General features: G+C 49.4%; 7 non-coding genes and 1 pseudogene across 7 annotated transcripts; all 8 read left to right on the top strand.

Annotated features, from left to right (window-relative positions):
- The first annotated feature begins 6,249 nt into the window (after positions 1-6,249).
- On the top strand, positions 6,250-6,432 carry LOC131738370 (U2 spliceosomal RNA). The gene has a single exon (XR_009329931.1). It is a non-coding gene; the product is annotated as a U2 spliceosomal RNA (small nuclear RNA).
- A 598-nt stretch (positions 6,433-7,030) lies between these two features.
- LOC131739147 (U2 spliceosomal RNA) lies at positions 7,031-7,221 on the top strand. The gene has a single exon (XR_009330314.1). It is a non-coding gene; the product is annotated as a U2 spliceosomal RNA (small nuclear RNA).
- A 583-nt stretch (positions 7,222-7,804) lies between these two features.
- Positions 7,805-7,995, top strand: LOC131739303 (U2 spliceosomal RNA). The gene has a single exon (XR_009330471.1). It is a non-coding gene; the product is annotated as a U2 spliceosomal RNA (small nuclear RNA).
- A 4,187-nt stretch (positions 7,996-12,182) lies between these two features.
- On the top strand, positions 12,183-12,361 carry LOC131738749 (U2 spliceosomal RNA; annotated as a pseudogene).
- A 501-nt stretch (positions 12,362-12,862) lies between these two features.
- LOC131739222 (U2 spliceosomal RNA) lies at positions 12,863-13,053 on the top strand. Its single transcript, XR_009330389.1, has one exon. It is a non-coding gene; the product is annotated as a U2 spliceosomal RNA (small nuclear RNA).
- A 598-nt stretch (positions 13,054-13,651) lies between these two features.
- Positions 13,652-13,842, top strand: LOC131739146 (U2 spliceosomal RNA). The gene has a single exon (XR_009330313.1). It is a non-coding gene; the product is annotated as a U2 spliceosomal RNA (small nuclear RNA).
- A 599-nt stretch (positions 13,843-14,441) lies between these two features.
- LOC131739145 (U2 spliceosomal RNA) lies at positions 14,442-14,632 on the top strand. Its single transcript, XR_009330312.1, has one exon. It is a non-coding gene; the product is annotated as a U2 spliceosomal RNA (small nuclear RNA).
- A 564-nt stretch (positions 14,633-15,196) lies between these two features.
- LOC131739144 (U2 spliceosomal RNA) lies at positions 15,197-15,387 on the top strand. The gene has a single exon (XR_009330311.1). It is a non-coding gene; the product is annotated as a U2 spliceosomal RNA (small nuclear RNA).
- Positions 15,388-18,782: the final 3,395 nt, after the last annotated feature.

Here is an 18,782-nt window from a genome sequence, read left to right as displayed (position 1 = left end):
GCGGCCCCGGACCCCGAGGAGGCGTCACAGCCACGATTCTTCCTACGTGGTCTCGGTGCCAAGCAGCGCCCCCTACTCCGCCAGGGAAGGACACCGTTCACCTGGGGAGTTGGTCCCTCTTGCGAGGCGACCATCTCCTCAGGGACTAAAGTAATTGTTCCTTCAACTGCCCAGATTTGCTGCTTACGTTGTCTCTTTTCCGTAGAGAGAGACAACCCGGACGTCCAGAGGCTTCTCCCACCCCAATCGGAGGAGCCAGCTGAAGGATGGCGTTCCGGCCAACCCAGGAGACCAGGAGGCACAATGCGGTGCGCTTCACAAGGACCCAGCAAGATGAAACGGAACCAGGACTGACGAGACTGGAGTTCAGCCGGACCATTCTTCAGAGGGGTATGGGTTTTTCCCCTTCTGACTTGAATTGTTTGGTGAAATTGCCAGGGCTTAAGGAAGTGTTTGAGGTCAGTTTTAGGAACCCCCAAAAGTTACAAGAAATGTTGTCCTTTTGGGGGGAGAATAAATATCTCGCTCCATACAAAGAATTTTGTGTGGATGCACTGACAGACAGAGAAATGAAAGTTGTTACTGTCCAATTTTTCAATGAGGCTGTTAGCGACTATGATATTACAACATTGCTTAACCGCTATGGGAGGGTGTCATCAGAAGGGAGGAAAATTACAGATGAAGATGGGGTTTGGACAGGAGCCAGAAAGTGGCTGGTACGCCTTAATGTTGATCCATCGGGCATTGGAGGCGTCTGCCACATTCCAAACTCCATAGTGTTAGGGCCCAACAGAGGGCTGGTATTCTATAATGGGATGCCAAAACTCTGCAGGAAATGTGGGGAATTAGGACACCTGACGGCCGCGTGTACTGTAGTCAAGTGCAGGAACTGCGGCGCCCCCCACGAGACCAGCCACTGCAGAGAAGAGAGGCAGTGCAATTTGTGTGGAAAGAAGGGGCACCTGTTTAAGGACTGCCCCTCTTCCTATGCCAACATGGCCAGAGCCAGCAAGGCAAACATGAACAAGCCTAGGCCTGAGCAGGAAGAGGGAGCAAGTAACAAAGATCAGTCCACATCACCACCAACAGTATCCAAGACCCAGACTCCAGCACCACCATCATCACCAGCACCCCCTCACCCCCCCGCCCCCGAGACATGTCCCGTTTTACGAGGACCCCTTCCCCCAGCCCAGAGAGAGAGTACAACAGCCACTCCACTAGCTCCTCCAGTAGCTCCTCTGATGCAGAACACGAGGCAGGGAGGGAGCCCGGACCCAGCAGCGGCCCCCCCCTGAGTAGGGCCCTCTCAGCGCCAGCACTCCCCCTCGGCTCTCGTTATGACGCCATAAGGATTGAGTCCGTGGGGGAGGAAAGCGAAAGCGACAGTGAAAGTGAGAGTGAGAAGGAGGGGAAGGGAGTGAAGAACCAGCAGAGGGTGGGGAAAAGAAAGGGTAGAGACGAGGGGGGGAAAAGAAAGAAGATCAGGATCAAAGACAGCAAGTTGCAGGTGGCCCCCATAGATCCAAAACCAGCTAATGTCCACACAAAGTCCCCAGTCTTGCCCTCGCAGGCAGAGACGGAGGCGAGTGGGACGGCTACACTGCCGCCTAGTGGGCAGGTAGCAGCCAGCCAGGGCATCCCCAGCCAGCCTTCCCAGTCGTTGGCACAAACCCTAGCACACCTCGCAGAAGAGGTGTTCACTAATGCACCGAGGGAGAGGTCGGGGTCAACACCTTCCCTGACCAGCAGTACCTCTGTAGCAATGACCCTCTTCAAGCGAAGGGCCTCCCTTCAAAGCATCCTTGACCCCCTCCCTTGTATGGGCAAAACCAGGGGCCCCCTAGAGGTCCTCCTAGATACAGCACTGGAGGACATGGGAATACCCCTGGACGCGGTAAGCCAGAAGTCTGCTAACAGCTCCAATTCAACAGACGGTAACAGCCAAAGAATGCTGTCTGTCATAACCCCCCCCCCAGGACAAAGCTGACCCACACGTTCCGAGGGGCCCTGAGCAAGTTCCACCAGACTTACCTTGTGGGGAGTTGAATAGCCCCAACAACTCCACGTACTGTGCATATAAAGACGGTGCCTTCTTGGACGAGGCAGCAGTGAGTACCTTCTCAGGGGTGATGGGAGTTGCAAATAAGCCCAAGCCCCCTCGAAGCAAGCGTAGAGCTAAGAGTAGGAAGAGTGTCCCGACCTCCCAATCATAGTCGCTATGGGGTGGACGCAGCGACTCCTTTTCTTGTTAGCTACCCTGATGGCCCTGATATGTGTGTCTGTTAATGTCAGGAGCATCAGGGAGACACAAAAAAGATTTGCTGTACTAAACTATCTAGCTAACTTGAAAGCAGATCTCATCTTTTTGCTGGAGTGTGGTATTTCGTCGAGCCCTGATTATAGGGACCTGAAGGAGAGTTGGACCCTGGGGGACTCCTTCTGGTCGGGCTCCAACATAGCCAGAGCCGACGGAGTAGGGAGGTAGAACCTGGTAGAATTCTGAGCGTGGATGTGACATACAACAACACTCCCCTCAGACTGGTCAATGTCTACGCACCCACTAACCAAAACGAAAGAGTTCAATTTTTTCCACAGCTGCGTCCACTCCTGCTGGGGAACGTACCCGTCATCGTGTCAGGTGACTTCAATTGTGCTCTGAGGGACGTAGACCGGAGCAGGCCACGCAACGACCGCTCTAGTAGAGTTTTGTCCTCCGTAATATTTGATTTCTCCCTGTGTGATGCAGGTAAGGACCTGGTGCCTCCCTTTACCTGGGTGAGCTCATCTGGGACCTCCTTCTCCCGTATAGATCTCGTCCTGCATACCAGCTCCCTTACGAAGACGGCAGTAGACACCCAGGCCGTCTTCTTCTCTGACCATAGGCTCCTGCAGGTAACATTGCAGGTCCCTCAGACCTCCCAGATGGGGTCAGGGGTTTGGAAATTAAACACCTCCTTACTCAATGACCCCTCCATAGCTGCAGCCTATAAGAGCAGGCTTGTTGAGTGGACCACTTTGCGTGACCTATTCAACTCCCCTATAGAGTGGTGGGAGATGGTCAAAATGAGAACTAAGGGTTATTTCATAGCAGCAGGCAAGAGGAAAGCAAAAGAAAGGAGGGCCAAATATAAACACCTGAATGCTGCCCTCCAGCGTCTGAGCCTGCTTCAGCTTCGGGGGTTCCCTGTAAGCGACGAGATAGCCCAGACCAAGCTAGATCTTTCAGTGCTTTGTAGGGAGGAACAACGAAAGGTCATGCACAATGCAAAAGTGCAAAAAATGGAGGAAGACGAAAAGTGTACTCGCTTCTTCTTCCAGAAAACGAGGGAGAAGCGGCACTTGATGTCCTCCATGCTCGACAGCAGGGGGAGGATAGTAGAGGATAGTGAGGGAGTGAAAAAAGTGGTAGAGAACTTCTATAGGGACCTATATAACATCAAAGCTACAGATGACACCCTGATAGAGTGGTTCCTGAGCCAGTTGGAGCCTGACTCAGTGCGGGACGAGGAGGAGGAGGAGAAGGACCCAGAACTCACGCTGGAGGAGCTCACCCAGGCGGTTAAGACCATGAACACCGGTAAGACGCCAGGTCCAGATGGCATCCCGGGTGAGTATTACCATCTTTTTTGGGACACGCTAAAAGTCCATTTAGCGGAGGTCTACAGAGCGGTCTACAGGGAGAAGCGGTTGGGCCCTTCTATGCGGGAGAGTGTAATTACTCTCCTTCATAAGAAAGGGGAAGTTAAAGATCTACGGAATTGGCGCCCAATCAGCCTCCTTTGCGTGGATTACAAGATACTAGCCAAAGCTCTGATGCTCCGGCTACAAGTACACCTCCCTTTGGTCATTGGCCCCGACCAGGCTTGTGGCGTCCCAGGGAGGTCCATCACGGATATTTTAATGTTAACAAGGGACATTCTGGCTTATTCTAGAGAACGTAACCATCCCCTCTGCCTGTTCAACCTTGACCAGGAGAAGGCGTTCGATAGGGTAAGCCATGAATATATGTACAAAGTGATGGACCAGATGAAATTCGCTCCTGGACTTAGGGAGTGGGTTAAAACCATCTATACAAACATTAGTACCCGAGTCTTGGTGAACAGGCACCTGACTGGTAAAATATCTATCCAGTCAGGGGTCAGACAGGGTTGCCCACTATCCCCACTGCTATATGTTGTGTGCATTGAACCCCTCCTGCAGGCAATTCGTAGGGATACCAATATAACTGGTTTCCAGCTGCCTGGATCCAACGGGGTCCAGGTCAAAACAACAGCATATATGGACGATGTGTCACTCATTTGCACCAACACATCGTCGGTACCTCGGATTAGTAATATCCTTGAGAAGTACTGCACGGCGACCGGGGCAGTGATTAATAAGTCCAAGAGCGAAGTCTACGTGTCTAAAAATTGGCAGGTAGATAGGGAACTGTCGGACATGTACCCTGTCAAAAAGGACAAAATCAAGATTCTGGGCCTCATTTTCGAGAACAATAGCTCGGGGGCCCAGAGCTGGACGGCGGCCATTAACCAGGTCCGTAAAAAGATTGGCGGATGGAGCACAAGATCCTTAACAATGACGGGTAGAGTATTAATAACCAAGTCTATACTGTTCCCCATCCTCTCTTATGTAGGAAAAATCTTTCCCCCAGACAGGACCACCAAAAAAGTGGTGGACCGCATTATCCACCGCTTTATCTGGGGCAGCAAGATGGAGAGGGTAAAGCGAGCCACCCTGAGTAAAGCCGACAAGAAGGGAGGTAAGGGGGTCCCGGACGTTGTGCAGCTCACCCGAGTGCAGGGGCTCACGCAAACTATCAAGAACATCCAGGCCCTGGACAGGAAGGTATGTTACATGAATCGTTTCTATTTTGCCACCTGTCTCAGGGCCTTGGGCCTCTGCACTATTGATAACACCGTGCCGTACTCCTGGGACCCCCCATTGTATTATAGAACCTTAAGGGACACTATATATAAATTGGGCTTAGATAAAGCAAAATTGGCCTCCTGGGAATACAAGGCTGTAACTAAATATCTTGCCGGTTCCCAGGAAATTGAAAAAGTAGCTACTTTCTCCCTCACCCAAAGCCAAAAAATCTGGGAGAATGTGTCTCACAGCTGCCTCAGTAATGTCCAGAAGGATATAGCATGGAACACCGTCCACAGTGCACTCCCCACTCGAGCGTTCATGTTCAGGAGGGGACTAGCCCAAGTAGAAACATGCCCCTATGCAAAGTGCCGCAAGAGAGAAACACCAGCCCATATCTTCTGGGAGTGTGATGTGGCTGGCAGTGTCTGGCTCTCTGTCTCTGTCTTCCTAAACAGGTTTGCTGACACGGCCAAGATGACCGCTGAGACTGTGCTCTATGGGCCTGCGGGAGGAATCACTACCAGCACAGCTAAGTGCGTTTGGCGTGTCATCAATGTTGTCAAACAGATCCTGTGGGAAGGCCGTAACGTCTGTGTCTATCACAAGCAGGAGCTAGACACTATCACCACGACCAGAAGGGCACAAACTCTTATCAAGGACTTTGTAATTCTGGACATCCGGACCCTCGGGAAGGACAAGGCCTGCGCGGAGTGGAGGATCGCCGGACTTCAGGACGTGAAGATGGAATAAAGGAAAAAACTGGAACCGCTAGCTCCTAGGAGCGGGACTACGGGGCACCGCTAAGCCTTTTATTTATTTTGTCATGCCAGCATTCCGCCCTTTTTAGCTGGCATGACCGTTTTTCAACGGTGCCCTGGTTTTATGTAGTCTTTTTGTTTCAGTTTTATGGACCTTTGATTTAATTTGAATGTTTTATTTGATTTTGTTTTGTTTTGTTTTATGTATCTTTAAGATTTTTAATGTAAACTATTAAAAGTTACATTTTAAGTGTTTTAAAATTTTAGAATTTTAACTCACTGTTTATACACTGTCCCTTTTTCCCCTGTCCCTGTTTTATATCTAGGTTTATGTTCACTTTTTTAGAGAGCACTCCCCGGCCCTCACAAGCACTGGTTTTTTATAGATGGTTCTTTTTTTCCAGTCACTTTTAAAACAGCACAGGTTTTTTTCATGTTGATTTTAATCTGTGTCTGTTTTAACCATGTACAAAGCACAATTGTCTTGGTGTTTTTAAAAGTGTTTTAAATGCTTTTAAAACAAAATGTATGTCTGTACGCATGAATGTCATCTTTAAAAGAAATGTAAAATGAATGAAAAAACGAATGGGTGTAAATGTAAAAAATGTAAAATCTCAATAAAAGAGTATTTTGGCTAAGATCAAGTGTAGTATCTGTTCTTATCAGTTTAATATCTGATACGTCCCCTATCAGGGGACCATATATTAAATTGATTTTTGGAATCGGGAGATGGAACAGGGGCTTGCTCTGTCCACTCCACGCATCGGCCCGGTATTGCAGTACCTCCGGGAACGGTGCACACCTTTCTCTAACGTTGGTCAAAGTCAGATCTGGATCTCTCCTGTGAGCATTTTGTATACCCCTGCTGGAGGGAGAGTGCCAGTGTTGATGCAAGTTTTCCCGCTGTTTTACTTCTTTTTTTTTCTTTCTCTCTTTCTTTCTTTCTCTCTTTCTTTCTCTCTTTCTCTCTTTCTTTCTCTCTTTCTTTCTTGCTGTCTTTCTTTCTTTTATTCACATGTGGTGATGATGTAGACAGCAGCAGGTTGTTTCCTGGGAGCATGCAGCTAACCAGACAAGTGTGGTGGAACATGTCCCTATGCCAGGACCTTCTTAGCAAGCCAGCCAGCCAGCGAGGCACAGTTGTAGTTACCCAAGGCACCTTGCACAGCATAGCAGCTTGGCATGACTATTTGTAAGACGCACTCCGCCAGTTTATGTTTTGTTTTTGGTGTTATGTGTGTGTTTTTGCTTTGTTTTGTTTTCTCCTGCTTAAATTGCACATTTCCCCTCTGGAAGCAGCAGCCCGTTTTTTGGGGGTCTGCTTGTGCTTGGAATTTTGCACCCACCTTTGAATCCAAATGTGCCGTCCGGGCTGGGGGGCCCCGGGCAAGGGCCAAGTCGCCATCGCTTCTCGGCCTTTTGGCTAAGATCAAGTGTAGTATCTGTTCTTATCAGTTTAATATCTGATACGTCCCCTATCAGGGGACCATATATTAAATTGATTTTTGGAATCGGGAGATGGAACAGGGGCTTGCTCCGTCCACTCCACGCATCGGCCCGGTATTGCAGTACCTCCGGGAACGGTGCACACCTTTCTCTAACGTTGGTCAAAGTCAGATCTGGATCTCTCCTGTGAGCATTTTGTCTACCCCTGCTGGAGGGAGAGTGCCAGTGTTGATGCAAGTTTTCCCGCCGTTTTACTTCTTTTTTTTTTCTTTCTCTCTTTCTTTCTCTCTTTCTCTCTTTCTTTCTCTCTTTCTTTCTTGCTGTCTTTCTTTCTTTTATTCACATGTGGTGATGATGTAGACAGCAGCAGGTTGTTTCCTGGGAGCATGCAGCTAACCAGACAAGTGTGGTGGAACATGTCCCTATGCCAGGACCTTCTTAGCAAGCCAGCCAGCCAGCGAGGCACAGTTGTAGTTACCCAAGGCACCTTGCACAGCATAGCAGCTTGGCATGACTATTTGTAAGACGCACTCCGCCAGTTTATGTTTTGTTTTTGGTGTTATGTGTGTGTTTTTGCTTTGTTTTGTATTCTCCTGCTTAAATTGCACATTTCCCCTCTGGAAGCAGCAGCCCGTTTTTTTGGGGTCTGCTTGTGCTTGAAATTTTGCACCCACCTTTGAATCCCCCTGTGCCGTCCGGGCTGGGGGGCCCCGGGCAAGGGCCAAGTCGCCATCGCTTCTCGGCCTTTTGGCTAAGATCAAGTGTAGTATCTGTTCTTATCAGTTTAATATCTGATACGTCCCCTATCAGGGGACCATATATTAAATTGATTTTTGGAATCGGGAGATGGAGCAGGGGCTTGCTCCGTCCACTCCACGCATCGGCCCGGTATTGCAGTACCTCCGGGAATGGTGCACACCTTTCTCTAACGTTGGTCAAAGTCAGATCTGGATCTCTCCTGTGAGCATTTTGTCTACCCCTGCTGGAGGGAGAGTGCCAGTGTTGATGCAAGTTTTCCCGCCGTTTTACTTCTTTTTTTTTTCTTTCTTTCTTTCTTTCTCTCTTTCTGGACGCAGCGACTCCTTTTCTTGTTAGCTACCCTGATGGCCCTGATATGTGTGTCTGTTAATGTCAGGAGCATCAGGGAGACACAAAAAAGATTTGATGTACTAAACTATCTAGCTAACTTGAAAGCAGATCTCATCTTTCTGCAGGAGTGTGGTATTTCGTCGAGCCCTGATTATAGGGACCTGAAGGAGAGTTGGACCCTGGGGGACTCCTTCTGGTCGGGCTCCAACATAGCCAGAGCCGACGGAGTAGGTATCCTGTTTAAAAACCCATTTATTACCTCCCGCAGCAGCAGGGAGGTAGAACCTGGTAGAATTCTGAGCGTGGATGTGACATACAACAACACTCCCCTCAGACTGGTCAATGTCTACGCACCCACTAACCAAAACGAAAGAGTTCAATTTTTTCCACAGCTGCGTCCACTCCTGCTGGGGAATGTACCCGTCATCGTGTCAGGTGACTTCAATTGTGCTCTGAGGGACGTAGACCGGAGCAGGCCACGCAACGACCGCTCTAGTAGAGTTTTGTCCTCCGTAATATCTGATTTCTCCCTGTGTGATGCAGGTAAGGACCTGGTGCCTCCCTTTACCTGGGTGAGCTCATCTGGGACCTCCTTCTCCCGTATAGATCTCGTCCTGCATACCAGCTCCCTTACGAAGACGGCAGTAGACACCCAGGCCGTCTTCTTCTCTGACCATAGGCTCCTGCAGGTAACATTGCAGGTCCCTCAGACCTCCCAGATGGGGTCAGGGGTCTGGAAATTAAACACCTCCTTACTCGATGACCCCTCCATAGCTGCAGCCTATAAGAGCAGGCTTGTTGAGTGGACAACTTTGCGTGACCTATTCAACTCCCCTATAGAGTGGTGGGAGATGGTCAAAATGAGAACTAAGGGTTATTTCATAGCAGCAGGCAAGAGGAAAGCCAAAGAAAGGAGGGCCAAATATAAATACCTGAATGCTGCCCTCCAGCGTCTGAGCCTGCTTCAGCTTCGGGGGTTCCCTGTAAGCGACGAGATAGCCCAGACCAAGCTAGATCTTTCAGTGCTTTGTAGGGAGGAACAACGAAAGGTCATGCACAATGCAAAAGTGCAAAAAATGGAGGAAGACGAAAAGTGTACTCGCTTCTTCTTCCAGAAAACGAGGGAGAAGCGGCACTTGATGTTCTCCATGCTTGACAGCAGGGGGAGGATAGTAGAGGATAGTGAGGGAGTGAAAAAAGTGGTAGAGAACTTCTATAGGGACCTGTATAACATCAAAGCTACAGATGACACCCTGATAGAGTGGTTCCTGAGCCAGTTGGAGCCTGACTCAGTGCGGGACGAGGAGGAGGAGGAGAAGGACCCAGAACTCACGCTGGAGGAGCTCACCCAGGCGGTTAAGACCATGAACACCGGTAAGACGCCAGGTCCAGATGGCATCCCGGGTGAGTATTACCATCTTTTTTGGGACACGCTAAAAGTCCATTTAGCGGAGGTCTACAGAGCGGTCTACAGGGAGAAGCGGTTGGGCCCTTCTATGCGGGAGAGTGTAATTACTCTCCTTCATAAGAAAGGGGAAGTTAAAGATCTACGGAATTGGCGCCCAATCAGCCTCCTTTGCGTGGATTACAAGATACTAGCCAAAGCTCTGATGCTCCGGCTACAAGTACACCTCCCTTTGGTCATTGGCCCCGACCAGGCTTGTGGCGTCCCAGGGAGGTCCATCACGGATATTTTAATGTTAACAAGGGACATTCTGGCTTATTCTAGAGAACGGAACCATCCCCTCTGCCTGTTCAACCTTGACCAGGAGAAGGCGTTCGATAGGGTAAGCCATGAATATATGTACAAAGTGATGGACCAGATGAAATTCGCTCCTGGACTTAGGGGGTGGGTTAAAACCATCTATACAAACATTAGTACCCGAGTCTTTGTGAACAGGCACCTGACTGGTAAATTATCTATCCAGTCAGGGGTCAGACAGGGTTGCCCACTATCCCCACTGCTATATGTCGTGTGCATTGAACCCCTCCTGCAGGCAATTCGTAGGGATACCAATATAACTGGTTTCCAGCTGCCTGGATCCAACGGGGTCCAGGTCAAAACAACAGCATATATGGACGATGTGTCACTCATTTGCACCAACACATCGTCGGTACCTCGGATTAGTAATATCCTTGAGAAGTACTGCACGGCGACCGGGGCAGTGATTAATAAGTCCAAGAGCGAAGTCTACGTGTCTAAAAATTGGCAGGTAGATAGGGAACTGTCGGACATGTACCCTGTCAAAAAGGACAAAATCAAGATTCTGGGCCTCATTTTCGAGAACAATAGCTCGGGGGCCCAGAGCTGGACGGCGGCCATTAACCAGGTCCGTAAAAAGATTGGCGGATGGAGCACAAGATCCTTAACAATGACGGGTAGAGTATTAATAACCAAGTCTATACTGTTCCCCATCCTCTCTTATGTAGGAAAAATCTTTCCCCCAGACAGGACCACCAAAAAAGTGGTGGACCGCATTATCCACCGCTTTATCTGGGGCAGCAAGATGGAGAGGGTAAAGCGAGCCACCCTGAGTAAAGCCGACAAGAAGGGAGGTAAGGGGGTCCCGGACGTTGTGCAGCTCACCCGAGTGCAGGGGCTCACGCAAACTATCAAGAACATCCAGGCCCTGGACAGGAAGGTATGTTACATGAATCGTTTCTATTTTGCCACCTGTCTCAGGGCCTTGGGCCTCTGCACTATTGATAACACCGTGCCGTACTCCTGGGACCCCCCATTGTATTATAGAACCTTAAGGGACACTATATATAAATTGGGCTTAGATAAAGCAAAATTGGCCTCCTGGGAATACAAGGCTGTAACTAAATATCTTGCCGGTTCCCAGGAAATTGAAAAAGTAGCTACTTTCTCCCTCACCCAAAGCCAAAAAATCTGGGAGAATGTGTCTCACAGCTGCCTCAGTAATGTCCAGAAGGATATAGCATGGAACACCGTCCACAGTGCACTCCCCACTCGAGCGTTCATGTTCAGGAGGGGACTAGCCCAAGTAGAAACATGCCCCTATGCAAAGTGCCGCAAGAGAGAAACACCAGCCCATATCTTCTGGGAGTGTGATGTGGCTGGCAGTGTCTGGCTCTCTGTCTCTGTCTTCCTAAACAGGTTTGCTGACACGGCCAAGATGACCGCTGAGACTGTGCTCTATGGGCCTGCGGGAGGAATCACTACCAGCACAGCTAAGTGCGTTTGGCGTGTCATCAATGTTGTCAAGCAGATCCTGTGGGAAGGCCGTAACGTCTGTGTCTATCACAAGCAGGAGCTAGACACTATCACCACGACCAGAAGGGCACAAACTCTTATCAAGGACTTTGTAATTCTGGACATCCGGACCCTCGGGAAGGACAAGGCCTGCGCGGAGTGGAGGATCGCCGGACTTCAGGACGTGAAGATGGAATAAAGGAAAAAACTGGAACCGCTAGCTCCTAGGAGCGGGACTACGGGGCACCGCTAAGCCTTTTATTTATTTTGTCATGCCAGCATTCCGCCCTTTTAAGCTGGCATGACCGTTTTTCAACGGTGCCCTGGTTTTATGTAGTCTTTTTGTTTCAGTTTTATGGACCTTTGATTTAATTTGAATGTTTTATTTGATTTTGTTTTGTTTTGTTTTATGTATCTTTAAGATTTTTAATGTAAACTATTAAAAGTTACATTTTAAGTGTTTTAAAATTTTAGAATTTTAACTCACTGTTTTATACACTGTCCCTTTTCCCCTGTCCCTGTTTTAGTAATATAGTTTTATGTTCACTTTTGAACCTTTTTAGAGAGCACTCCCCGGCCCTCACAAGCACTGGTTTTTTATAGATGGTTCTTTTTTTCCAGTCACTTTTAAAGCAGCACAGGTTTTTTTCATGTCGATTTTAATCTGTGTCTGTTTTAACCATGTATAAAGCACAATTGTCTTGGTGTTTTTAAATGTGTTTTAAATGCTTTTAAAACAAAATGTATGTCTGTATGCATGAATGTCATCTTTAAAAGAAATGTAAAATGAATGAAAAAAACGAATGGGTGTAAATGTAAAAAATGTAAAATCTCAATAAGAGTATTAATATCTGATACGTCCCCTATCAGGGGACCATATATTAAATTGATTTTTGGAATCGGGAGATGGAACAGGGGCTTGCTCAGTCCACTCCACGCATCGGCCCGGTATTGCAGTACCTCCGGGAACGGTGCACACCTTTCTCTAACGTTGGTCAAAGTCAGATCTGGATCTCTCCTGTGAGCATTTTGTCTACCCCTGCTGGAGGGGTAGACAAAATTTCTTTCTTGCTGTCTTTCTTTCTTTTATTCACATGTGGTGATGATGTAGACAGCAGCAGGTTGTTTCCTGGGAGCATGCAGCTAACCAGACAAGTGTGGTGGAACATGTCCCTATGCCAGGACCTTCTTAGCAAGCCAGCCAGCCAGCGAGGCACAGTTGTAGTTACCCAAGGCACCTTGCACAGCATAGCAGCTTGGCATGACTATTTGTAAGACGCACTCCGCCAGTTTATGTTTTGTTTTTGGTGTTATGTGTGTGTTTTTGCTTTGTTTTGTTTTCTCCTGCTTAAATTGCACATTTCCCCTCTGGAAGCAGCAGCCCGTTTTTTTGGGGTCTGCTTGTGCTTGAAATTTTGCACCCACCTTTTGAATCCCCCTGTGCCGTCCGGGCTGGGGGGCCCCGGGCAAGGGCCAAGTCGCCATCGCTTCTCGGCCTTTTGGCTAAGATCAAGTGTAGTATCTGTTCTTATCAGTTTAATATCTGATACGTCCCCTATCAGGGGACCATATATTAAATTGATTTTTGGAATCGGGAGATGGAAAAGGGGCTTGCTCCGTCCACTCCACGCATCGGCCCGGTATTGCAGTACCTCCGGGAACGGTGCACACCTTTCTCTAACGTTGGTCAAAGTCAGATCAGGATCTCTCCTGTGAGCATTTTGTCTACCCCTGCTGGAGGGAGAGTGCCAGTGTTGATGCAAGTTTTCCCGCCGTTTTACTTCTTTTTTTTTCTTTCTCTCTTTCTTTCTTTCTCTCTTTCTTTCTCTCTTTCTCTCTTTCTTTCTCTCTTTCTTTCTTGCTGTCTTTCTTTCTTTTATTCACATGTGGTGATGATGTAGACAGCAGCAGGTTGTTTCCTGGGAGCATGCAGCTAACCAGACAAGTGTGGTGGAACATGTCCCTATGCCAGGACCTTCTTAGCAAGCAAGCCAGCCAGCGAGGCACAGTTGTAGTTACCCAAGGCACCTTGCACAGCATAGCAGCTTGGCATGACTATTTGTAAGACGCACTCCGCCAGTTTATGTTTTGTTTTTGGTGTTATGGGTGTGTTTTTGCTTTGTTTTGTTTTCTCCTGCTTAAATTGCACATTTCCCCTCTGGAAGCAGCAGCCCGTTTTTTGGGGGTCTGCTTGTGCTTGGAATTTTGCACCCACCTTTGAATCCCCCTGTGCCGTCCGGGCTGGGGGGCCTCGGGCAAGGGCCAAGTTGCCATCGCTTCTCGGCCTTTTGGCTAAGATCAAGTGTAGTATCTGTTCTTATCAGTTTAATATCTGATACGTCCCCTATCAGGGGACCATATATTAAATTGATTTTTGGAATCGGGAGATGGAACAGGGGCTTGCTCCGTCCACTCCACGCATCGGCCCGGTATTGCAGTACCTCCGGGAACGGTGCACACCTTTCTCTAACGTTGGTCAAAGTCAGATCTGGATCTCTCCTGTGAGCATTTTGTCTACCCCTGCTGGAGGGAGAGTGCCAGTGTTGATGCAAGTTTTCCCGCCGTTTTACTTCTTTTTTTTTTCTTTCTCTCTTTCTTTCTTTCTCTCTTTCTTTCTCTCTTTCTCTCTTTCTTTCTCTCTTTCTTTCTTGCTGTCTTTCTTTCTTTTATTCACATGTGGTGATGATGTAGACAGCAGCAGGTTGTTTCCTGGGAGCATGCAGCTAACCAGACAAGTGTGGTGGAACATGTCCCTATGCCAGGACCTTCTTAGCAAGCCAGCCAGCCAGCGAGGCACAGTTGTAGTTACCCAAGGCACCTTGCACAGCATAGCAGCTTGGCATGACTATTTGTAAGACGCACTCCGCCAGTTTATGTTTTGTTTTTGGTGTTATGTGTGTGTTTTTGCTTTGTTTTGTTTTCTCCTGCTTAAATTGCACATTTCCCCTCTGGAAGCAGCAGCCCGTTTTTTTGGGGTCTGCTTGTGCTTGAAATTTTGCACCCACCTTTGAATCCCCCTGTGCCGTCCGGGCTGGGGGGCCCCGGGCAAGGGCCAAGTCGCCATCGCTTCTCGGCCTTTTGGCTAAGATCAAGTGTAGTATCTGTTCTTATCAGTTTAATATCTGATACGTCCCCTATCAGGGGACCATATATTAAATTGATTTTTGGAATCGGGAGATGGAACAGGGGCTTGCTCCGTCCACTCCACGCATCGGCCCGGTATTGCAGTACCTCCGGGAACGGTGCACACCTTTCTCTAACGTTGGTCAAAGTCAGATCTGGATCTCTTCTGTGAGCATTTTGTCTACCCCTGCTGGAGGGAGAGTGCCAGTGTTGATGCAAGTTTTCCCGTCTTTTTACTTCTTTTTTTTTTTCTTTCTCTCTTTCTTTCTTTCTCTCTTTCTTTCTCTCTTTCTTTCTTTCTTTCTCTCTTTCTTTCTTGCTGTCTTTCTTTCTTTTATTCACATGTGGTGATGATGTAGACAGCAGCAGGTTGTTTCCTGGGAGCTAGCAGCTAACCAGACAAGTGTGGTGGAACATGTCCCTATGCCAGGACCTTCTTAGCAAGCCAGCCAGCCAGCGAGGCACAGCTTGGCATGACTATTTGTAAGACGCACTCCGCCAGTTTATGTTTTGTTTTTGGTGTTATGTGTGTGTTTTTGCTTTGTTTTGTTTCCTCCTGCTTAAATTGCACATTTCCCCTCTGGAAGCAGCAGCCCGTTTTTTGGGGGTCTGCTTGTGCTTGGAATTTTGCACCCACCTTTGAATCCCCCTGTGCCGTCCGGGCTGGGGGGCCTCGGGCAAGGGCCAAGTCGCCATCGCTTCTCGGCCTTTTGGCTAAGATCAAGTGTAGTATCTGTTCTTATCAGTTTAATATCTGATACGTCCCCTATCAGGGGACCATATATTAAATTGATTTTTGGAATCGGGAGATGGAACAGGGGCTTGCTCCGTCCACTCCACGCATCGGCCCGGTATTGCAGTACCTCCGGGAACGGTGCACACCTTTCTCTAACGTTGGTCAAAGTCAGATCTGGATCTCTTCTGTGAGCATTTTGTCTACCCCTGCTGGAGGGAGAGTGCCAGTGTTGATGCAAGTTTTCCCGCCGTTTCACACTCTGGTTTCTCTTCAGTTCGAATAGATCTTTCTAAGACTAAGGCTTAGAGGGTAGTGGCATTGCCCGCTCCCTCCGAGGGTCTGTGAGAGGTTTGTTCGGGTGAGGAGGAACAGAATTTTTTTTTATTTTTGACTGGCTTTCTTCAGCTCGGCAACTTTTTGGAAGACTAATGCTCAGTCTGGTTTTGGCTTGCCCAATCCAGGCCGAGGGTCTTTCAAGATTTTGTTGACTGTTGAGAGCAGTTTTTTCTTTTTCAGGCGGTTCCAGTTTTTTTCTTTTTCAGGCTTTTCCAGACGTTCCTGGAGTTAGAGAGAAGGAGGACCTACCATCCAGACGACCTTTGAGGACCCTTTGATGACCTAGACGACCTCATCCCCAGCCCTTGATTGTAATCGAGATCCAGACCGAGAGAGCAGCAGGCGCCCAGCAGAGGGTGCCATCTGGGAGGAGCAGAGGGCGGCCCCGGACCCCGAGGAGGCGTCACAGCCACGATTCTTCCTACGTGGTCTCGGTGCCAAGCAGCGCCCCCTACTCCGCCAGGGAAGGACACCGTTCACCTGGGGAGGGGGTCCCTCTTGCGAGGCGACCATCTCCTCAGGGACTAAAGTAATAGTTCCTTCAACTGCCCAGATTTGCTGCTTACGTTGTTTCTTTTCCGTAGAGAGAGACAACCCGGACGTCCAGAGGCTTCTCCCACCCCAATCGGAGGAGCCAGCTGAAGGATGGCGTTCCGGCCAACCCAGGAGACCAGGAGGCACAATGCGGTGCGCTTCACAAGAAACAAGCAAGATGAAACGGAACCAGGACTGACGAGACTGGAGTTCAGCCGGACCATTCTTCAGAGGGGTATGGGTTTTTCCCCTTCTGACTTGAATTGTTTGGTGAAATTGCCAGGGCTTAAGGAAGTGTTTGAGGTCAGTTTTAGGAACCCCCAAAAGTTACAAGAAATGTGGTCCTTTTGGGGGGAGAATAAATATCTCGCTCCATACAAAGAATTTTGTGTGGATGCACTGACAGACAGAGAAATGAAAGTTGTTACTGTCCAATTTTTCAATGAGGCTGTTAGCGACTATGATATTACAACATGGCTTAACCGCTATGGGAGGGTGTCATCAGAAGGGAGGAAAATTACAGATGAAGATGGGGTTTGGACAGGAGCCAGAAAGTGGCTGGTACGCCTTAATGTTGATCCATCGGGCATTGGAGGCGTCCGCCACATTCCAAACTCCATAGTGTTAGGGCCCAACAGAGGGCTGGTATTCTATAATGGGATGCCAAAACTCTGCAGGAAATGTGGGGAATTAGGACACCTGGCGGCCGCGTGTACTGTAGTCAAGTGCAGGAACTGCGGCGCCCCCCACGAGACCAGCCACTGCAGAGAAGAGAGGCAGTGCAATTTGTGTGGAAAGAAGGGGCACCTGTTTAAGGACTGCCCCTCTTCCTATGCCAACATGGCCAGAGCCAGCAAGGCAAACACGAACAAGCCTAGGCCTGAGCAGGAAGAGGGAGCAAGTAACAAAGATCAGTCCACATCACCACCAACAGTATCCAAGACCCAGACTCCAGCACCACCATCATCACCAGCACCCCCCTCACCCCCCCGCCCCCGAGACATGTCCCGTTTTACGAGGACCCCTTCCCCCAGCCCAGAGAGAGAGTACAACAGCCACTCCACTAGCTCCTCCAGTAGCTCCTCTGATGCAGAACACGAGGCAGGGAGGGAGCCCGGACCCAGCAGCGGCCCCCCCCTGAGTAGGGCCCTCTCAGCACCAGCACTCCCCCTCGGCCCTCGTTATGACGCCATAAGGATTGAGTCCGTGGGGGAGGAAAGCGAAAGCGACAGTGAAAGTGAGAGTGAGAAGGAGGGGAAGGGAGTGAAGAACCAGCAGAGGGTGGGGAAAAGAAAGGGTAGAGACGAGGGGGGGAAAAGAAAGAAGATCAGGATCAAAGACAGCAAGTTGCAGGTGGCCCCCATAGATCCAAAACCAGCTAATGTCCACACAAAGTCCCCAGTCTTGCCCTCGCAGGCAGAGACGGAGGCGAGTGGGACGGCTACACTGCCGCCTAGTGGGCAGGTAGCAGCCAGCCAGGGCATCCCCAGCCAGCCTTCCCAGTTGTTGGCACAAACCCTAGCACACCTCGCAGAAGAGGTGTTCACTAATGCACCGAGGGAGAGGTCGGGGTCAACACCTTCCCTGACCAGCAGTACCTCGGTAGCAATGACCCTCTTCAAGCGAAGGGCCTCCCTTCAAAGCATCCTTGACCCCCTCCCTTGTATGGGCAAAACCAGGGGCCCCCTAGAGGTCCTCCTAGATACAGCACTGGAGGACATGGGAATACCCCTGGACGCGGTAAGCCAGAAGTCTGCTAACAGCTCCAATTCAACAGACGGTAACAGCCAAAGAATGCTGTCTGTCATAACCCCCCCCAGGACAAAGCTGACCCACACGTTCCGAGGGGCCCTGAGCAAGTTCCACCAGACTTACCTTGTGGGGAGTTGAATAGCCCCAACAACTCCACGTACTGTGCATATAAAGACGGTGCCTTCTTGGACGAGGCAGCAGTGAGTACCTTCTCAGGGGTGATGGGAGTTGCAAATAAGCCCAAGCCCCCTCGAAGCAAGCGTAGAGCTAAGAGTAGGAAGAGTGTCCCGACCTCCCAATCATAGTCGCTATGGGGTGGACGCAGCGACTCCTTTTCTTGTTAGCTACCCTGATGGCCCTGATATGTGTGTCTGTTAATGTCAGGAGCATCAGGGAGACACAAAAAAGATTTGATGTACTAAACTATCTAGCTAACTTGAAAGCAGATCTCATCTTTCTGCAGGAGTGTGGTATTTCGTCGAGCCCTGATTATAGGGACCTGAAGGAGAGTTGGACCCTGGGGGACTCCTTCTGGTCGGGCTCCAACATAGCCAGAGCCGACGGAGTAGGTATCCTGTTTAAAAACCCATTTATTACCTCCCGCAGCAGCAGGGAGGTAGAACCTGGTAGAATTCTGAGCGTGGATGTGACATACAACAACACTCCCCTCAGACTGGTCAATGTCTACGCACCCACTAACCAAAACGAAAGAGTTCAATTTTTTCCACAGCTGCGTCCACTCCTGCTGGGGAACGTACCCGTCATCGTGTCAGGTGACTTCAATTGTGCTCTGAGGGACGTAGACCGGAGCAGGCCACGCAACGACCGCTCTAGTAGAGTTTTGTCCTCCGTAATATTTGATTTCTCCCTGTGTGATGCAGGTAAGGACCTGGTGCCTCCCTTTACCTGGGTGAGCTCATCT

This window comes from Acipenser ruthenus, chromosome 10 (genome assembly GCF_902713425.1).
Source record: "Acipenser ruthenus chromosome 10, fAciRut3.2 maternal haplotype, whole genome shotgun sequence".
NCBI classification, from domain to species: Eukaryota; Metazoa; Chordata; class Actinopteri; order Acipenseriformes; family Acipenseridae; genus Acipenser; species Acipenser ruthenus.
This window is presented reverse-complemented; position numbering and strand designations above follow the sequence as displayed.